At 45.1% G+C, this 13607-nt stretch overlaps 1 pseudogene; it reads left to right on the top strand.

Annotated features, from left to right (window-relative positions):
* Nucleotides 1–13607, top strand: part of LOC147121852 (procollagen galactosyltransferase 2-like) — a 156940-nt pseudogene that overhangs the window by 121724 nt on the left and 21609 nt on the right.

Raw genomic sequence — 13607 nt, 5'->3', positions numbered from 1 at the left:
AACACTGATCCTAAAAGACCACTTCTATGGCTTACAACTGTTAGCCATTTTATACAGAAGCCACCTGAGAACAGATCTCCTTTCTATCTCGGCCTGAATCTCCGAGCTGATATCTAATGCACATTCAATTTAGATACCAGTATAGTGTACACGTTGCACAAAAGCCAAAACAGACCCAAGTATCATCTCTCCTTCTGAGGATAAATATGTTTTTTTCTGTATGGTTGATTTATACCATTTATACAATGCCTGTGTATTTATTGGGGCACACTGGACAAATTTACCAGCCCCTCCACTCCAACACTATCACATGTCGTGATCACAGATACTAGCTCCTCAGTTATGGTAGCTTTACAACTTTTCTGTTGTACAATGTACATGTACAGGGCTGACCACAAGACATGATGTGAGTTATGCATCACTAGGTTTGAGTGAATCGGCAATCTTTTTCCAATGTCTAGTGTACAATTAGCTGTCTGTTTTGACAGTGTTTGACAAAATATCCCTCTTTGCGCATTTTCAAAATTGATGGGTTGATAATTTCATCCTTCACATTTAAAATAACAGGTTTGGGCACCCAGACAAATAACCACTGACCTCAGTCATTAACTTGAATGAGAATTGCTGTTGGATCCCAGAAGCTATTTAACAAAGAAAATAGCGCCACCTATGCCTAGAGAAAGGAACTACTTGCACTGAATTCACTGGCTTCAACCACAGCAGGGGTTGATTAACATCATTGTATTTAAGTTTGACCCTTACAAAAGATTTGGAAGACAGTTATTGAAATAAATACGCCATTTCAACTATTTAATTTAGAAATTAAACATGTGCCAGTTCCCAGATCAAAATGTCCTTATTTTAGTAAATGTGCTCATTAGCAGCGGCAAATAGGAACGCAGGAACAGGAGGAGGCCATTCAGCCCCTTGAGCCTGTTCCGCCATTCAATTAGATCATGGCTGGTCTGTATCATAACTCCACCTATCCACCTTGGCTCTGTAACTCTTATTACCCTTGTCTAACAATAATCTATCAACCTCAGTTTTGACATTTTCAATTGACCCCCCAGCCTCAACAGCTTTTTAGGGCGAGAGTTCCAGATTTCCTTTACCCTTTGTGTGAAGAAGTGCTTCCTGAACATCACCCCTAAATGGCCCAGCTCTAATTTTAAGCTTATGCCCCCTTGTTCTGGACTCCCCCACCAGAGAAAATCGTTTCTCTCTATCTACCCTATCATATCCTTTAATAATCTTAAACACTTCAATTAGATCACCCCTTAACCTTCAATATTCAAGGGAATACAAGCCTAGTGTATGCAACAAAACAGTTTTAAATGCTGTGTCTCTGTGATGCAGGTCATTGACCGAGGGCTGGAGAAGACTCTCGTCTTAGAAGATGACAATAGGTTTGAACCACATTTTCGAAGAAAGATAACAAAGCTAATGGAAGATATCGAGGAGAACCAGCTGGACTGGGACCTGATGTGAGTCCGGTTGTATAACAACGGATTACAAATACTTGATATTGAACATTGCAGAACCTGCCTGTTTCACCAGTTTTCTAAATTAGATTTTTACAGAGCCAGATAGTACACTGGACTGTGCAACCAGTAACCCTCATTTCTTGTATAAGTCGAGGTGACTACATGTCGCAGCTTGACTAGAACAGTTCTCACCTGACTTAAAAACAGAAAATGCTGAAAATCACTCGGCAAGTCAGGCAGCATCTGTGGAGAGAGAAACAGTATTAACATTTCAGGTCAATAACCTTTCATCAGAACTGGAAGAAGTTAGAGATTTAACATGTTTTAAGCAAGTACAGAGCCAGGGTGAAGGAGGGAAGAGGGAGGAGGAGGAAAGCGTCTGTGATAGGGTGGAGGGATTAAATGATTGGAAAAAGGGATGGGGTCAGAAGAAAGTGAATGGGAAGAAGGATCTTGAGGGGCATTGGTATCTAAGAGTTGTTGAAGCTTGCAGTCCTTGAAACCTGAAAGGAAGGAAAAAGGTATTTGTTAAAGCACCGAATGAAATCGAACTGCGGACCAGAACAACTCTGAAACAGGGTGAGTCGGTGTTGCTGAAGTCTCATCTGTTCAGTACTCGGGAGTCCATGGGAGGTCTTGGGGTTTTGGTGTGTGTGTGTCTGTGTTTCCTCTCCTGGGTTTAAATAGTCTACTGGAGACTGAAGGTATCTGTTTAACAACATATTTTGTTAAATGCTAAGCACGCACCCGCTGCTTGTAAAGAGGCATTTGCAGTTTTCAGTTGCTGGCTGTATGCATTATTACAAATTTGCAGCCAACTGCTATAGACTGGGTGTTGGTGCACACCTCCTGTATGAGACTCTTCATATACTGCACCCTCAAATATAATGGCCTTGTCGGTGATACAGAACCCTCCCTGCAAGGTGCTGTCTTTATAATACGCTATAGATCCCAAGGAAAGCATTACAAAAAGGGGCTGACTCAATTTATTGGCCTTGATCTCAAACTACACTGTTGTTTAAAAAAAGCTATTGTCCACCAAAGGGTCAATATTTATTTTCCTTGTGAACAGACAAATGTCAGAAATCATTTGTGCCTTATTTGGTTATTTCTTCCCAGTGACAAATCTTGAGTCCAGCGGTTCACAGCAAAAGTTTATAATATAGATATGAAAGTAATACTTGCATGTTTGCTTTTGTTCATCAGTTGGTTGATGAAAAACAGATGTCAAAATAATTCAACATGTTCTGTTGTATCAATGTAAGGAATGGAAATTGTTCTAAGGTTCCAATCGTATGAGCTGGGCAATTTAGCTCACAGATGCTGCCAGACCTGCTGAGTATCTCCAGCATTTTCTGTTTTAATTTAGCTCACCATATGGATAGAAGCTACTGTCGTTTTTAAGAGTCGCCACTCACGCTGAAAAATGGGGGAGACACCGGAGGCCCACCTGACCTGATTTTCAAGAGGGCTTTGAAATAGGCGTCCAGCGCATTTGCTTGCAACAATATTTCAGTTGGTGCCCTACGCTGTTTGTAGGACCACGGCACAATTTTCAAGTGCCAGCGGGCAGACGCGCGCACTGGCGCTCCGCCCAGTAGTACTGGATGTAGAGCAGCTTAACCAGCGTCCTTAAAGGGGCCACTGGAGGCTGCTCTAAAAATAGCAACAAATTAAGCGGTGACATTGATTTTAGATGGGTTGGCGATGCAATTATACAATTTTACAGGATCGACATGCGCTTGGCTTTAATCCCCACACTTTCGTAATTTTAAGAAATGCCCTTGGCTATGGCCTACGCAGGCTTTTTCTTTGAATACTCATTTAAAAAATACCTCTGCCAAACTTAAATCTAAAAAAGCCTTCAACTTCTGGGGTCGATCTGATGTGGCAGGCTAGACATTGGCCTTTCATATCTGAGTGTTGATTCTAATCCCGCCTAGGCTGATGGGATGAATATCTGCTGTGTTGACTACAGTGGTCCTAAGGGAAATGAGTATGGGCAGTCTCAGTTTAGCTCTTAGTCAGAATGGGCTCACAGCAGGAAGTCTCCCCTGTAATTCAGCGCTAAATCGGGAATGTCACTCAGTGAGGTCATAGGATGGTGCAGTAGGATGTTGCCCTTCTGATTTTGGGCTGAAGCACGTTGGAGCTTTACTTTGCACCTGGCCGCGTTAAACCTGACCCGGGAGCGCTCCATGCTGGCATTGGTTGGAAAGAATAGAAAGTTCTCCATGCGGCTAACATCCCTTGCCTTGATGAGTTTATAAAAAAAAAAGTATTACTTTTTACTTCAAAGTGCCTGACTTCCTGGTCAGAACTGCTATCTTCATGTAATTCCTGAGGTTCAAATAACGAGGCTCAGTATGGGAAACTGTGAGTAGAAGCTGAGTAGTACAATGTCACGAATCAGTGGCCAGCCTCAGAAACGACGTGAAGATAGTGGCTCCAATTTGTTGTGTATGTAATATGTGTGCTACTTTGAACCTATGGACAGGACTGCACTACTTGTTGGGCGTAGTGATACGCAGTACCACTCCTGGCCATAGGGGTATAAATAGTACTGTGGGTACTGATCCCCCTCAGTTCCCGCCTGTGGGCATGAAGTAAAGACCTATGTATAGTCCCTACCTCCAACCAGTAAAGACCTGTTTGAGTTATACGTTTAAGTCTTTGTGTTAATTGTTCAATACAATACACATATTTAACACTGGCGACGAGTCGGTTCGAACCCTGCGGCAGTTATTCCACAGCGGCTTCGTCCAAAGACAGGACGTTGAAGAGAGGTTCCAATCCTCAACACCCCACTGAAAACTGAAGGGCAGCAGAAATCCTGACAGCTTCCAGCGACTGGAAGCGACAGGCATTAGGACCCTGAAGCCTCCATCAACGACTGAAAACGGGAGGACAGAAGACATCCTGCAGCTTTTTCAACCTCGGTGGTGGGTAAGCCAAGCAGCGTTGGCTGCAAAGACAGGGCTGGGGGAAGTCGGAGGTAGAAGGGCAATCGATCGAAATCCCTGATAAGGGCCGCACTCGGGCTGGAAGGCGCAGCGTCGGCAGACACTGAGGGCGCGAGCGGGTAAGCCAGAGCCCGGGAGGGAGCGAGCAAGAGCCGCCGAGCGGGTGAGCCAGAGGCCGGGAGCCGCTTCAAGCGGGAGGCGCTTAGCGGGCCAGCGATCGCACCGGTGATAAGGGCTGAGAACCGTTTCGGGCGGGCGGCGCACCAGCGATCGCACAGGAGATAAGAGCCGCAGTCGGGCTGAAAGTCAGCGACGAGAAGCGCGGGAAAACCGCCATTGAAGTGGGCGGGGAGAGCGAGAAGCGCGGGAAAGCCGCCATTTTTCGCGGGAAAACCGCTGGGGAAGAAGGCAGAAGCGGGAAAACCGCCATTTTGTGGGCGGAGGACGACGGCAAGAGCGGGAAGCCGCCATCTTGGATAACAGTAAAAAAAAAAAAAATCTGAGAAATTGCAAATCTGATAAAGTACTACAATGCCTAAACACGGGAATATTAGCAACTTTGATAGTGACATCGAAGATTGGGCCATATATGTTGAACGAGTTAAAAATTATTGTAAGGCCAATAAAATTCGTGAGGCTGATAAAGCACTAACATTATTAAATTTAATGGGTGCGAAGACATACGGGCAATTGAAACACCTGTTATCACCAGATGAACCGGCGGATAAGACGTTCGATGAGATTGTTACTGTCCTGAAAGATCATCTAAACCCCACGCCGCTGATGCTAGCGGAACGATTTAAATTTTACGACAGAAGGCAGCTACAGCATGAAAGCAATGCTGAATATTTGCTGGAATTGCGGAAATTAGCGAAATATTGTCAGTTTGGAACGGGACTGACAGAGGCACTTAGAGACAAATTTGTGTGTGGTTTATTTAAACAGGATACACAAAAGCGACTGCTCGAAGAGAATGAGCTGACGCTTGAGAAGGCGGTCACTATGGCAGCAGCACACGAAGCCGCAGCGAGAGGCACGGCAGTAATGCAGCTACGGTCACCGGAGCTCAGTGCACACAAATTGGGTGTGAGTTCTGGCAAATGTTATCGTTGTGGAAAGACAACGCATGATCAGAACCAGTGTTGGTTTAAAAACCAAGAATGTAGAACTTGTGGTAGGCTTGGACATATAGCTAGAGTATGCAGGTCAGGGAAGAAGACCAGCAACAAGAAGTCACCGCAAGGAAAATACGCAAAGGTACACAAGGTGACCGAACAGGAGTCCGATTCAGACGCTAGCAGTAATGAACTGGCTAGCTTAAGCTGTAATGAACTGGCTAGCTTAAGAGTACTCAACGCTGGTAAGGGTGCAGACCTCCAGACAATTTGGGTCACTCTTCAGATAGAAGGAGTCCAAGTAAAACTGGAATTGGACACTGGATCGGCATTGACGGTCATAAATAAGAAAGATTACGGAAAGTTATTCCAACATATTCCCCTACAGGATACGGGGATTAGATTGAAAACATACACGGGGCAAAGAGTGTACCCCATCGGGAAAATAGAGGTTGCAGTGGTCCACAAGGGCGAAGACAGTCAAATAATGGACTTATATGTGATATCTGAAGGAGGTCCTCCACTACTAGGACGGGAGTGGATTAGGAAAATGAATATGGACTGGCATTTCCTACAAACAATAACGAGTGAGAACTCGGTGAAGATAGTCGGCCCAGATTCTGGAACGGATGATGGTAAGCCCAACTCAGGTGCAAAAGACAAAGTTTCAGCACAGAATTCCACTGAGCAACAACAACATAGTTTAACAGAGAATTCTGAGTCTGGCAAGTCTACTGATGTGCCCATTTCTGAGGGACACCGGGCTCGAACTCAACTCCATTTCAAACTACAACAGCAATTAGAACAAATGCTTCGCTGTTTTGAGCAAGAGTTGAATGCAACGAAAGAGTTCTTTGATATAGAGTTGGAGAATCTGGAAAGACAACAGAAGCAGCTGATGGAGAAAATGGAGCAGGAGCACACAAAACGTCTGGTGTCAGAGGAGTTAACGGTCAGCCAACTCCTGCATATGCTGAAGGACAGGACTCTGAAATGGGAAAAACTTGAACATGAACTTCAATATTCAAACGAAAGGGGTTCGGAGCTCTCAAAGGTTATTGGAAGAGCTGAGGTGGCAACACAGACTGAGATGACTGCAACAGAGCAGCCCTTGGATGCCAAAAGTACGCTGACTCACGTCAACGTAGAACAACAGACCGCTGAAACAGCTGCTCCGGTAGAGGGATTGCATAGTCCGATCAATCAATCTCCAAAGGAAGTTGAAGTATTAAAATCACAAATGAGGTCACTAGTAAACGACTTGCTGAAAGCCCAGAAAAAGCTGGATGCAGAGGTACACATGAAGAAGTCTCTTCAGGAAAGATGTCTGGATTTGGAACAAGAGCTGGCTAATGTCCAGCTGGGTATGGAGGAAATAGACGACCCTCTCACTGGTCTAGCTCAGGACGACACCGAATATTACGATGTCCTGTCCTGCCCAGCTTGTAACTTCGACTCCCAAAGTGCAGAAATCATGGAGGAGCACCAAAAGTCTACGGAACATCGGGAGAAGCTGGCTCTACGACGGAAACAGGAGGAAGAGAAGGAGGAACTGCGCATGCAGCTGGCAGCTGTGGCAGCTGACAATGGAGCCCAGAGAGTCTCCAAGAAGCAGAAAAGGAAAAGTAAAAACAGAAGATGACCCATCTGAACCATTATCACCTCTACCAGATCACACACGTGGTCCCTCCGAACGGAGCCAATTCAGTTCGGAAGTTCAAACTGTTAAATCCATGGAAGGACTATTGAATGAGTCACTCCAGCAACGTGAACCGACTACACCACAGAGATTGAATCTGTGAACTGTTTTCCGCAGAGACTGAATCTGTGATCTGTTTTGACATGAAGTTATCTATGTATCTATGTTATTCTGTTATGTAAACCTGAAGTTATATATGTATATATGTTATTACGTTATGTTAAATGGGGAGATGACTGTAAAGCTAGGAAGGGACGAATGTTGTGTATGTAATATGTGTGCTACTTTGAACCTATGGACAGGACTGCACTACTTGTTGGGCGTAGTGATACGCAGTACCACTCCTGGCCATAGGGGTATAAATAGTACTGTGGGTACTGATCCCCCTCAGTTCCCGCCTGTGGGCATGAAGTAAAGACCTATGTATAGTCCCTACCTCCAACCAGTAAAGACCTGTTTGAGTTATACGTTTAAGTCTTTGTGTTAATTGTTCAATACAATACACATACTTAACACAATTGGGAGACCAGTCACTGTCAGGTCAAAGCAAGTGGGTATGGGTGAACTCTTTATGTCAAGGCCTGTCCTCGAGTATTCCTTTTAAGTTAATATTGCTGCTATTATTTTGCATTACACCTTTATCCTGAATATTTTGTCCAATTACTCTTTAGAAGTATTTTTCTCTTAACTGAACAAGTGTGTTATCTCTGCGCCACTCTGGGTTTAGGACCTGGAATCGTTGCAGGACTATATCTAACCTGCCCCTTCCCCACAAAGTCACTTACATTTTCCATTCTTGCTTTTACTTCAGCTACATTGGTCGGAAGCGGATGCAAGTGCAACAGCCAGAAAAGTCTGTGCCTGGCATTATGAACCTAGTAGAAGCAGATTATTCCTACTGGACGCTGGCCTACATCATATCCCAGTAAGGGGCCAAAAAACTGCTGGCGGCTGAGCCTTTTGGGAAGATGTTGCCGGTAGATGAATTTCTACCCATCATGTACAATAAACACCCAGTGTAAGTAACTGACAGATGTCTGGGCGGTGGTGAGGAAGAGGAGGCCTGGTTCAGCAATGAAGAGCAGCCGAGGACATTTGAATCTCTTACCATATATAGCATCGATTGAGAAAAGTAGTGTTAGAGATGCAGGTGTCTAATGATTTCCACAGTAGAGATGCTTCTTGACGGGCGCAGAGCTGATAGAGCCCACAATAGCAGTAGGGTACTGGAATCTCATTGACGAGGCCTGAATCTAAATTCGATCTGACCTGTCAATCACCCTTGATTGACTGATTGCTCACAGCAGGTAGGTTCACTTGCTGTCAGCCAGATTACTTGATGGAGCGTTTTTTCATCCGCGAGTACTTCATCTGAGGGGGACGGGTGCTGTTGGCAAGAACGTATACATCCCTGTTACTAGCTCAAATTGGACTCGACGAGACTGACGGTAAATAAAGCTTAAATTCCATCCTACCACCACTAGATTGCCAGGGATTCAAACTCATAGCCCTTCCCCATTGACTGGCATAGACTTGACATATTCACATGGAGGGTAGTGGAAACCTGGAACTCTCTCCCCTAAAAAACTGCTGAGGCTAGGGGTCAATTGTAAATTTCAGAACCAAGATTGATAGATTTTTGTTAGGCCAGGGTATTAAGGGTTATGGAGCCAATGGAGTTGGGCTACAGATCAGCCATGATCTAACTGAATGGTAGAACAGGCTCGAGGGGCTGAATGGCCTACTCCTGTTCCTATGTTCCTAGCTCATATTCCCAAGTAGACTTCCTCCTATTTCAAGTGTGCCAACCCCAATATCTGAGTGAGTAAATGCCACCATTTGGTGTGGCATCGAACCATGTACATTGGGCAAGTCCTAGGTTTAATTGCTGGTTTGTGCTGAGTCAGGTAATCGTAGCTTTGGGTAACACTGGGAGGTTAGAGTTGGCCTCACCATCCTCAAGCTAAGGAGGTGCAAAATCAGCCATGGCTTCTGTTGCTGATCGTTACCTAGCGATCCAGTACTAGAAGGGTGAGCTTGTTCATACTGGGTGAGGATAGGATTTGACTTGATACTCACTGTCCATGCTCAGAAGGGAAGAATTACCAATTTGGGGGAGATACTAGAGGGCTCCTGGTAGCTCTGGTTCTGGACACTACCAGAAATAACTGGCTTCAGGAGAATAGGCAGAAAATCAAAGAAGGAAATAAAAGTACTAATTCAAGGGGCTGAATTTTGCCGGCGCTCAGAGTGTGGGTTTGGAGGCGGGTCCGCTGTCAAAATCACAAAGATTGACAGCGGGTCGGTATCCCGCTGTAAACCCACCTCCTTGTCAGTTTCCCAAGTGTCGGGTCTGTCATCCCTGAACCAACCCAACACCAAGCGGCGGATCAGCCAATTTGGATACTTAAAAGCTTATTAAAAGGTAGTTAAGAACCACTTTCCCATGTACTTACCATTTTACCAGGTTTTCAACGAGGTTCCTGGAGAGCAACTATCACGTCAGGTAAGTATGTCGGGTTCTCAATCACTGGATTGCTGTGAATAGGTGAAAGCTGCAAAAGTGGTCTAAAACCTATCATTTCACAGCTGTTCACTTCCCAATCTTAGAAGCTGGAGCATTAATGATTTGGAACCCACTTTTGAGCTTTATGCACTTTTGAAGTGTTTAGAGTAATCTCTCTATCCAGTGTCACCTCCTTGGAACAACCTATCTCAACATTGACAGATTACTTCTGTCATCTCAACCTCACCTGCCATCTACTCCATCAGCATCGGTGCCCTTGAAAAAATCTCACCTTGGTCCTCAGAATCCTAACACAATCAGCCCCAACACCAGCATCACTAGGCACGCCAGCAGCACCAACATCCACATCAACCTTCTCCGCAATCAATTGATGCTGCACTGGACACAGGGCATCATCATCCGTGCACATTGCTGCCCGGGACGCCAGCGATGGCCTTACCATGGCCAGATTTGCTTCACTAAACACTGTACACCCTGGCTGCCAGATGATGCACCAGGTTGGCACCACCCCACACCAACACCATAAAGCATCCCTACAATGTCAAAGCCATTCCTTTCACACTCATCACCATTGGTTGGGGGATGGTACCCTTGTGTCTCACCATTCACTGGAACTCACTAAGACACCTTCAAAGTGCACACAAATCTGTCCAAGAACGCAAAGTGGTGACAATAAGGATTTCAATGCTTGACAACACAATAACAGAAAGTTTATATGAACATTGGCAAAACACCCAAGTGCCTACCCTTGTGTGTTGTTAGTTGGTATGATTGGACTAGGATGAGGGTGAGTGTGAGGGTTGGCTAGTGAGATGGGGAAGTGATAATGTGGATAGAGAGGGATGGGTGGAGGTGCAAGGGAAGTTGGTGTGTGTAAGCATGTGCAGGAGATGGGTAGGGAAGGCAGAGTGATGGGGATGTGATGTATGGCACAGCAGGATGAGGTTGAGTGTGGCTTTGCAATAACATTTTGTGATCTACTGTGATCATTGAAAGGTTTGCGCCGCTTCAGCCAGGTCATCCTGACAACATCCCTGCTTGTGCCCTCCTGTGCAATGTGCAACCAGGCTGCGTTGGTCTCCTGGGGAGGTCTCCACTTCCCATTGGAAGGGAAGAGAACCTCCCTGTGTGCTGTGACTCCCTCCATAAGAATATGGGAGAGGCTGGGTACAGCTGTGCACCTTTGTGCAGTGCTCGTCAGTGTTTGAAGCAACTCAATGCTGTAGAACACTGACAACAGAATGTGGACATGATCCCTTTAAGGAAACCGGCTGATGACATATCATCAAATGACGTCATCAAACCCGCTTCCTTTTAAATGGCCGGGACCTTCACACGGCAGGCTTGACAAGCCCAATCAGGGCAAAATCACTTGGAGGAGGCAGGATGAAGACGGGAGCGGAGTTTGAGGCCGCTGTCTGCTCCGGCCGCACCGGACTCACCAGGGCTTGCGAAATCGTGGCCAAGGAGTGGCATTTTCAGAAGGTGAAGGGCTGGAAATCACAGCTCTCATGGACAGAAAATCGTGGGCTACAGCCTCACAATTCCTAAACTGTGCTCTCTGTGATTGCTGATCCTTGCCGGAAGTGTCTAATCATGGAATCAGCCCTAAAATGCTCCCACCCAAATAAACCGCAAAGAGTTGAATCCATGCTCCTGCTGCACCTTACAGACCCACAGACTGGTAGGAGAGTGAAAACTTCCTGGGCAGTGAAGATTGGCTGTTGTCCAAAGTTATAAGAAAACAAGTCTAATCAGAGGCATTCTCATAAAACAAATGGAACTGGTCCAGGATAAATACTCAAAGAATTTTACATTACAGGGAATCACATAGAATTTACTGCAGAATAACAGGCCATTTGGCCCAACTGGTCTATGCCGGTGATTATGCTCCACATGAGCCTCCTCCCACCCTACTTAATCTAACCCCATCTGCATATCCTTCTATTGCTTTATCACCCATGTACTTATCCAGCTTCCCCTTAAACGTATCTATGCTATTTGCCTCAACTATTCCATGTGGTAGCGATTTCCACATTCGAACCACTCTCTGGATATAGAAGTTTCTTCTGCATTCCTTATTGGATTTATTAGTGACTACCTTATATTTATATCCCCTAGTTTTGGTCTCCCCCACAAGTGGAAACATCTTCTCTACATCTACCCTATCAAACACCTTCACAATCTTAAAGACCTCTATCGGGTTACCCCTCAGCCTTCTCTTTTCTAGAGAAAAGTGCCCCAGCCTGCTCAATCTTTCCTGATGGTTATAAACTTTCAGGTTTGGTATCATACTTGTTAAGTCATTTTTGCACCACCGTGTGTCTCTATATCCTTTTTGTAATATGGAGACCAGAACTATGCACAATACACCAAGTGTGGTCTAACCAAGGTTCTATTTCAATTTAACATAACGTCTCTGCTTTTCAATTCTATTCCTCTCAAAATGAACCCCAGTGCTTTGTTTGCATTTTTGATGGCTTTGTTAACCTGCATTGCTAATTTTAATGATTGCTCCTATACGCCATTTAGACTCTTATTTTCCAAGGAGTTTGTGGCCGCATTATTCCTCCTAACAAAATGCATCCCCTCACATTTATTTCACACATTTTACAGGATAGATGCCATTGCCCTTAATTAAATTAGAAGTAGACTTTGTTTACTTGTCAATAATCGTTGAAAACCATGCAAGGAAAATGGTTAATGTTCTCTGGATTTCATCATTTTGCTAACATTACACATTATCATTAACACAATTACGTTACACAACAAACCCCTGCTGTAGCTATTATGAATATGAGCACACCACAAAGGATAATGAGTGGAAACAAGAAAATTGACCCGTGCTCAGGTTGCAAATAACAGGCCACCTGCCAGGGCGATATGTGGTCCAGCTGTCAGCCGTAGCTCAGTAGGTAGCACTGTCACCTCTGAGTTAGAAGGCTTAAGTCCCACACCAGGGACTTGAGCACAAAAATCTAGGCTGATAGTTCAGTGCAGCACTGAGGGAGTGGACACTGGAGTACAAGAGTAAGGGAGTCTTGCTACCATTGTGCAGGGCTCTGGTGAGACCACACCCAGAGTACTGTGCACAGTTTTAGTCTCCTTATTTCAGGAAGGACATACTTGCCTTAGAGGCGGTGCAACAAAGGTTCACTAGATTGATCCCTGGGATGAGAGGGTTGTTCTATGAGGAGAGATTGAGTAGATTGGCCCTGTACACTCTGGAGTTTAGAAGAATGAGAGGTGATCTCATTGGAACATATAATATTCTGAGGGGGATTGACAGGGTAGCTGCTGAGAGATTGCTTCCCCTGGCTGGAGAGTTTAGAACTAGGGGGCATAGTCTCAGGATAAGGGGCCGGCCTTTTAAGATGAGGAGGAATTTCTTAACTCGGTGGGTTGTGAATCTTTGGAATTTTCTGCCCCAAAGTGCTGTGGATGCTCAGTCGTTGAGTATATTCAAGGCTGAGATAGATAGATTTTGTACTCCAGAGGAATTAAGGGATATGGGATCTGTTGTGTATGTACCTTTAAGAGAATAACTGGTCTCAGACTGCAGTACCGGCAGTGACCACCCCTGTATAAAAGGCGCTAGGGAGCCTCTGTTGTGTCAGTTTCACTATTGACTTCCATCAGTAAAGACGTGTTTTGTTCAATTCCTGCTGTCCGTGTCTCAATCATTCACGGACGTAATACTGGCGACGAGCAGATACGAACCTACCTACAGTCTGCACCACCTCCTGGGATCCATTCCTACAGCAAAGTAAGCAGAGGTCGAGGCCAGAAAGAAAAGAAAGTAAGAGGCAGTAGAAACGG

This window comes from Somniosus microcephalus, chromosome 3, assembly GCF_052327205.1.
Source record: "Somniosus microcephalus isolate GS21.2 chromosome 3, FLI_Smic_1.0, whole genome shotgun sequence".
NCBI classification, from domain to species: domain Eukaryota; kingdom Metazoa; phylum Chordata; class Chondrichthyes; order Squaliformes; family Somniosidae; genus Somniosus; species Somniosus microcephalus.
This window is presented reverse-complemented; position numbering and strand designations above follow the sequence as displayed.